The following is an 8,488-nucleotide window of genomic DNA, read 5'->3' as shown; positions in this document are numbered from 1 at the left end:
CATGATTTTGTGTCAGAATACAGATAACACGTTGGTCTAACTTGCTTTAAAGCACCAACAGTTTTCAGTTGAAGGCGTGGCTATGGCAGCTTGTTGAAGTCAGACATCACGCCGTTACCATACGTTTGGCTCTAAATTCTACAGTTTTGAGCCGAGATGCACCAAACTCACTGGGATCGATCCTAATCCACCCCCCATCAGGTGTGCGGTCCAATATTTGATGGGCGTGGCCTAATGCCTCCACAGCGCCCCCTAGAAAATCTAAAAACATCAGCCCCAAGCCATGCTTTCACCGACAATCATGAAACTCAGCACACCTGTGCGTCTTGTCAGGACCTACAAACTTAGTGTGGGCGTGGCGAGAATGGCACATTCCAATCCCTCGCCGTTTGCATACGTTCGGCTCTAAATCTCACATGCATCATCCGATTTGCACCAAACTAGATATGAATGACCTTTGTTAATATCTAAAGAGCCCAATAGGATTATATTGGAGTGTGACTCCAGTGCGCCCCCTAGATCATTTAAACAGCTATATCTCCTTGAGACATCATCCGATCTGCACCATATTTTTTCTGCATCATTACGGAGCGGCGCTTGACACATTGGCGTGTTAATTTTCTGACGTCACTAAACCCCGCCCCCACAAAACAGGAAGTGACAGTAACTCCTTTCTGGAAGGTGAGATATCGCTCCAACTTTGAACATGTGCCACTGGTGTCGTACTGTCGTGGACTGAAGGCGATTTGGGAGATTCGTCGCACGCTCTGCCCGGTGGACGGGCACGGGAGACGCGGGATAGCGTCGACGACCACGTCGGGTCGGCGGTGCCGGCGGTCAGGCGGTCGCAAGGCCGGAGCTGCGCTTGGCTGCGAGGGCCGTTATCACTGCTTGCAGTTCTTGTTAGGCCCGAGCAGCTAAGCGCTGCGAAGGCCTATTGTATCTGTAGGATTTCACTATTATTATTATTCATCTTCTTCATCTTTTCCGCGCGGAATCGCGAATTTGGAGGCCTGAACGTATTCGAAAACTCCCCAAACTTTGCCCAAAATTGTCCCCCGCGTGAAATCAAAGGTTTTTAATGGACTCGAAAGTGGGCGTCGCCCAACTGCTCTACAGCGCCACCTAACGTGAGATAGCCCGAACCGTACGTCGTAGAGATCTGAAACTCGGTATGTATGTAGATCTTCTCAAATCAAGAAAAAAAGTCTCTTGGAGGTATGCTCTAAAACGTACAAGGAGGCGGCCATTTTGGGTCAAAGGGCAAATTTTGGCCATTTTTCATATTTACACACCTCGCAGGAAAATTTTCACGCCCCAGGGATTTTGAGCTACGGACTTCATTTTTGGTCAGTATGCAGTTAAGGGATGGGGGAACAAAAGTTATCAGAAGACTTGAGTTTTTGAGCATGTTTAGGGGGCTTGGCCAAGCGGCGAACTTGGCGTACTCGCCAGTGTAAACGAAACGCTATATCTTTCACCTAAAAAGTTTAAACTGCACCAAACTTGGTATGAGTCATCCATGTTGGATGCATGTCAATCCTATGTGGTCATATGCTGACGTCATCTAAGCCCCGCCCCCTCAGAACAGGAAGTCACTTTTTTTACTTGGAAAGCTCCATTTCTGGCCCCCTTCACCTAATCAACATGATCTTGTGTCAGACTAAAGAAAACAAGTTGGTCTAACTTGCTTTAAAGCACCAAAAGTTTTCAGTTGAAGGCGTGGCTATGGCTGCTTGGTGAAGTCAGACATCACGCCGTTACCATACGTTTGGCTCTAAATTCTACAGTTTTTAGCCGAGATGCACCAAACTCACTGGGATCGATCCTAATCCACCCCCCAACAGGTGTGCGGTCCAATATTTGATGGGCGTGGCCTATAGCCTCCACAGCGCCCCCTAGAACAACTAAAAACATCAGCCCCAAGCCATGCTTTCACCGACAATCATGAAACTCAGCACACCTGTGCGTCTTGTCAGGACCTACAAAATAGTGTGGGCGTGGCGAGAATGGCACATTCCAATCCCTCGCCGTTTGCATACGTTCGGCTCTAAATCTCACACGCATCATCCGATTTGCACCAAACTAGATATCAATGACCTTTGTTAACATCTAAAGAGCCCGATAGGATTATATTGGAGTGTGACTCCACTGCGCCCCCTAGATCATTTAAACAGCTATATCTCTTTTAGACATCATCCGATCTGCACCATATTTTTTGTGCATCATTACAGAGCAGCGCTTGACACGTTGACGTTGTATATTTCTGACGTCATTAAACCCCGCCCCCACAAAACAGGAAGTGACGGTAACTCCTGTCTGGAAGGTGAGATATCGTTCCAACTTTGAACACGTGCCACTGGTGTCGTACTGTCGTGGACTGAAGGAGATTTGGGAGATTCGTCGCACGATCCGCCCGGTGGACGGGCGCGGGAGACGCGCGACGGCGTCGATGACCACGTCGGGGCGGCGGTGCCGGCGGTCAGGCGGTCGCAAGGCCGGAGCTGCGCTTGGCTGCGAGGGCCGTTATCACTGCTTGCAGTTCTTGTTATTCCTGTTTCTTTTCCGCGCGGAATCGCAAATGGGGATGCCTTAACGTATTCGAAAACTCACCAAACTTTGCCCAAAATTGTCCCCCGCGTGAAACTGCATGATTTTAATGTACTCGAAAGTGGGCGTGGCCAAACTGCTCTACAGCGCCACCTAACGTGAGATAGCCCGAACCGTACGTCGTAGAGATCTGAAACTTGGTATGTACGTAGATCGCTTCACATCAAGAACAAAAGTCTCTTGGAGGTATGCTCTAAAACGTACAAGGAGGCGGCCATTTTGGGTCAAAGGGCAAATTTTGGCCATTTTTCATATTTACACACCTCGCAGGAAAATTTTCACGCCCCAGGGATTTTGAGCTACGGACTTCATCTTTGGTTGGTACGCAGTTAAGGGATGGGGGAACAAAAGTTATCAGAAGACTTGAGTTTTTGAGCATGTTTAGGGGGCTTGGCCAAGCGGCGAACTTGGCGTACTCGCCAGTGTAAACGAAACGCTATATCTTTCACCTAAAAAGTTCAAACTGCACCAAACTTGGTATGAGTCATCCATGTTGGATGCATGTCAATCCTATGTGGTCATATGCTGACGTCATCTAAGCCCCGCCCCCTCAGAACAGGAAGTCACTTTTTTTACTTGGAAAGCTCCATTTCTGGCCCCCTTCACCTAATCAACATGATTTTGTGTCAGAATACAGATAACACGTTGGTCTAACTTGCTTTAAAGCACCAACAGTTTTCAGTTGAAGGCGTGGCTATGGCAGCTTGTTGAAGTCAGACATCACGCCGTTACCATACGTTTGGCTCTAAATTCTACAGTTTTGAGCCGAGAAGCACCAAACTCACTGGGATCGATCCTAATCCACCCCCCAACAGGTGTGCGGTCCAATATTTGATGGGCGTGGCCTAATGCCTCCACAGCGCCCCCTAGAAAATCTAAAAACATCAGCCCCAAGCCATGCTTTGAACAACAATCATGAAACTCAGCACACCTGTGCGTCTAGTCAGGACCTACAAAATAGTGTGGGCGTGGCAAAATGGCACATTCCAATCCCTCGCCGTTTGCTTACGTTCGGCTCTAAATCTCACACGCATCATCCGATTTACACCAAACTAGATATGAATGACCTTTGTTAACCTCTAAAGAGCCCAATAGGATTATATTGGAGTTTGACTCTAGTGCGCCCCCTAGATCATTTAAACAGCTATATCTCCTTGAGACATCATCCGATCTGCACCATATTTTTTGTGCATCATTACGGAGCAGCGCTTGACATGTTGGCGTGGTATATTTCTGACGTCGCTAAACCCCGCCCCCACAAAACAGGAAGTGACGGTAACTCCTGTCTGGAAGGTGAGATATCGTTCCAACTTTGAACACGTGCCACTGGTGTCGTACTGACGTGGACTGAAGGCGATTTGAGAGATTCGTCGAACGCTCCGCCCGGTGGACGGGCGCGGGAGACGCGGGACGGCGTCGATGACCACGTCGGGGCGGCGGTGCCGGCGGTCAGGCGGTCGCAAGGCCGGAGCTGCGCTTGGCTGCGAGGGCCGTTATCATTAGGCCCGAGCAGCTAAGCGCTGCGAAGGCCTATTGTATCTGTAGGATTTCACTATTCTTATTATTATTATTATTATTATTATTATGATTCTTTTTCTTTTCCGCACGGAATCGCAAATGGGGATGCCTTAACGTATTCGAAAACTCCTGAAACTTTGCCCAAAATTGTCCCCCGCGTGAAACTGCATGATTTTAATGGAGTCGAAAGTGGGCGTCGCCAAACTGCTCTACAGCGCCACCTAACGTGAGATAGACCGAACCGTACGTCGTAGAGATCTGAAACTCGGTATGTATGTAGATCGCCTCAAATCAAGAACAAAAGTCTCTTGGAGGTATGCTCTAAAACGTACAAGGAGGCGGCCATTTTGGGTCAAAGGGCAAATTTTGGCCATTTTTCATATTTACACACCTCGCAGGAAAATTTTCACGCCCCAGGGATTTTGAGCTACGGACTTCATCTTTGGTCAATATGCAGTTAAGGGATGGGGGCACAAAAGTTATCAGAAGACTTGAGTTTTTGAGCATGTTTAGGGGGCTTGGCCAAGCGGCGAACTTGGAGTACTCGCCAGTGTAAACGAAACGCTATAACTTTCACCTAAAAAGCTTAATCTGCACCAAACTTGGTATGAGTCATCCATGTTGGATGCATGACGATCCTATGTGGTCATATGGTGACGTCATCTAAGCCCCGCCCCCTCAGAACAGGAAGTCACTTTTTTTACTTGGAAAGCTCCATTTCTGGCCCCCTTCACCTAATCAACATGATCTTGTGTCAGAATACAGATAACAAGTTGGTCTAACTTGCTTTAAAGCCCCAAAAGTTTTCAGTTGAAGGCGTGGCTATGGCTGCTTGGTGAAGTCAGACATCACGCCGTTACCATACGTTTGGCTCTAAATTCTACAGTTTTTAGCCGAGATGCACCAAACTCACTGGGATCGATCCTAATCCGCCCCCCAACAGGTGTGCAGTCCAATATTTGATGGGCGTGGCCTAATGCCTCCACAGCGCCCCCTAGAACATCTAAAAACATCAGATCCAAGCCATGCTTTCACCGACAATCATGAAACTCAGCACACCTGTGCGTCTTGTCAGGACCTACAAAATAGTGTGGGCGTGGCGAGAATGGCACATTCCAATCCCTCGCCGTTTGCATACGTTCGGCTCTAAATCTCACATGCATCATCCGATTTGCACCAAACTAGATATGAATGACCTTTGTTAACATCTAAAGAGCCCGATAGGATTATAATGGAGTGTGACTCCATTGCGCCCCCTAGATAATATAAACAGCTATATCTCCTTGAGACATCGTCCGATCTGCACCATATTTTTTGTGAATCAATACGGAGCGGCGCTTGACACGTTGGCGTGGTATATTTCTTACGTCGCTAAACCCCGCCCCCACAAAACAGGAAGTGACGGTAACTCCTGTCTGGAAGGTGAGATATCGCTCCAACTTTGAACACGTGCTACTGGTGTCGTAATGACGTGGACTGAAGGCGATTTGGGAGATTTGTCGCACGTACCGCCCGGTTGACGGGCGCGTGAGACGCGTGACGGCGTCGATGACCACGTCGGGGCGGCGGTGCCGGCGGTCAGGCGGTCGCAAGGCCGGAGCTGCGCTTGGCTGCGAGGGCCGTTATCACTGCTTGCAGTTCTTGTTATTATTATTCCTGTTTCTTTTCCGCGCGGAATCGCAAATGGGGATGCCTGAACGTATTCGAAAACTCCCGAAACTTTGCCCAAAATTGTCCCCCGCGTGAAATCAAATGTTTTTAATGGAGTCGAAAGTGGGCGTGGCCAAGATGCTCTACAGCGCCACCTAACGTGAGATAGACCGAACCGTACGTCGTAGAGATCTGAAACTCGGTATGTATGTAGATCGCCTCAAATCAAGAACAAAAGTCTCTTGGAGGTATGCTCTAAAACGTACAAGGAGGCGGCCATTTTGGGTCAAAGGGCAAATTTTGGCCATTTTTCATATTTACACACCTCGCAGGAAAATTTTCACGCCCCAGGGATTTTGAGCTACGGACTTCATTTTTGGTCAGTATGCAGTTAAGGGATGGGGGAACAAAAGTTATCAGAAGACTTGAGTTTTTGAGCATGTTTAGGGGGCTTGGCCAAGCGGCGAACTTGGCGTACTCGCCAGTGTAAACGAAACGCTATATCTTTCACCTAAAAAGTTTAATCTGCACCAAACTTGGTATGAGTCATCCATGTTGGATGCTTGTCAATCCTATGTGGTCATATGCTGACGTCATCTAAGCCCCGCCCCCTCAGAACAGGAAGTCACTTTTTTTACTTGGAAAGCTCTATTTCTGGCCCCCTTCACCTAATCAACATGATCTTGTGTCCGAATACAGATAACAAGTTGGTCTAACTTGCTTTAAAGCACCAAAAGTTTTCAGTTGAAGGCGTGGCTATGGCGGCTTGGTGAAGTCAGACATCACGCCGTTACCATACGTTTGGCTCTAAATTCTACAGTTTTTAGCCAAGATTCACCAAACTCACTGGGATCGATCCTAATCCGCCCCCCAACAGGTGTGCTGTCCAATATTTGATGGGCGTGGCCTAAAGCCTCCACAGCGCCCCCTAGAATATCTAAAAACATCAGCCCCAAGCCATGCTTTCACCGACAATCATGAAACTCAGCACACCTGTGCGTCTTGTCAGGACCTACAAAATAGTGTGGGCGTGGCAGAATGGCACATTCCAATCCCTCGCCATTTGCATACGTTCGGCTCTAAATCTCACATGCCTCAACCGATTTGCACCAAACTAGATAAGAATGACCTTTGTTAACCTCTAAAGAGCCCAATAGGATTATATTGGAGTGTGACTCCAGTGCGCCCCCTAGATAATATAAACAGCTATATCTCCTTGAGACATCATCCGATCTGCACCATATTTTTTGTGCATCATTACGGAGCAGCGCTTGACACGTTGGCGTGGTATATTTCTGACGTCGCTAAACCCCGCCCCCACAAAACAGGAAGTGACGGTAACTCCTGTCTGGAAGGTGAGATATCGCTCCAACTTTGAACACGTGCCGCTGGTGTCGTACAGACGTGGACTGAAGGCGATTTGAGAGATTCGTCGCACGCTCCGCCCGTTGGACGGGCGCGGGAGACGCATGACGGCGTCGATGACCACGTCGGGGCGGCGGTGCCGGCGGTCAGGCGGTCGCAAGGCCGGAGCTGCGCTTGGCTGCGAGGGCCGTTATCACTGCTTGCAGTTCTTGTTATTATTATTCCTGTTTCTTTTCCGCGCGGAATCGCAAATGGGGATGCCTGAACGTATTCGAAAACTCCCGAAACTTTACCCAAAATTGTCCCCCGCGTGAAATCACATGTTTTTAATGTACTCGAAAGTGGGCGTCGCCAAACTGCTCTATAGCGCCACCTAACGTGAGATAGCCCGAACCGTACGTCGTAGAGATCTGAAACTCGGTATGTACGTAGATCTTCTCAAATCAAGAACAAAAGTCTCTTGGAGGTATGCTCTAAAACGTACAAGGAGGCGGCCATTTTGGGTCAAAGGGCAAATTCTGGCCATTTTTCATATTTACACACCTCGCAGGAAAATTTTCACGCCCCAGGGATTTTGAGCTACAGACTTCATTTTTGGTCAGTATGCAGTTAAGGGATGGGGGAACAAAAGTTATCAGAAGACTTGAGTTTTTGAGCATGTTTAGGGGGCTTGGCCAAGCGGCGAACTTGGCGTACTCGCCAGTGTAAACGAAACGCTATATCTTTCACCTAAAAAGTTCAATCTGCACCAAACTTGGTATGAGTCATCCATGTTGGATGCATGTTAATCCTATGTGGTCATATGCTGACGTCATCTAAGCCCCGCCCCCTCAGAACAGGAAGTCACTTTTTTTACTTGGAAAGCTCCATTTCTGGCCCCCTTCACCTAATCAACATGATCTTGTGTCAGAATACAGATAACAAGTTGGTCTAACTTGCTTTAAAGCACCAAAAGTTTTCAGTTGAAGGCGTGGCTATGGCTGCTTGGTGAAGTCAGACATCACGCCGTTACCATACGTTTGGCTCTAAATTCTACAGTTTTTAGCCGAGATGCACCAAACTCACTGGGATGGATCTTAATCCACCCCCCAACAGGTGTGTAGTCCAATATTTGATGGGCGTGGCCTAATGCCTCCACAGCGCCCCCTAGAACATCTAAAAAAATCAGCCCCAAGCCATGCTTTCACCGACAATCATGAAACTCAGCACACCTGTGCATTTTGTCAGGACCTACAAAAAAGTGTCTTGGAGCCCTGGTCCAAACCCAACAGGAAGTCCGCCATTTTGGACCAAAGTCGCCATTTAGTCTCTTAAACAGACGTTGTATTTGAGCTCCTCCTACAGC

Source organism: Odontesthes bonariensis, unplaced genomic scaffold (assembly GCF_027942865.1).
Source record: "Odontesthes bonariensis isolate fOdoBon6 unplaced genomic scaffold, fOdoBon6.hap1 scaffold_155, whole genome shotgun sequence".
Taxonomy (NCBI): domain Eukaryota; kingdom Metazoa; phylum Chordata; class Actinopteri; order Atheriniformes; family Atherinopsidae; genus Odontesthes; species Odontesthes bonariensis.
Note: the sequence above shows the minus strand (reverse complement) of the source record.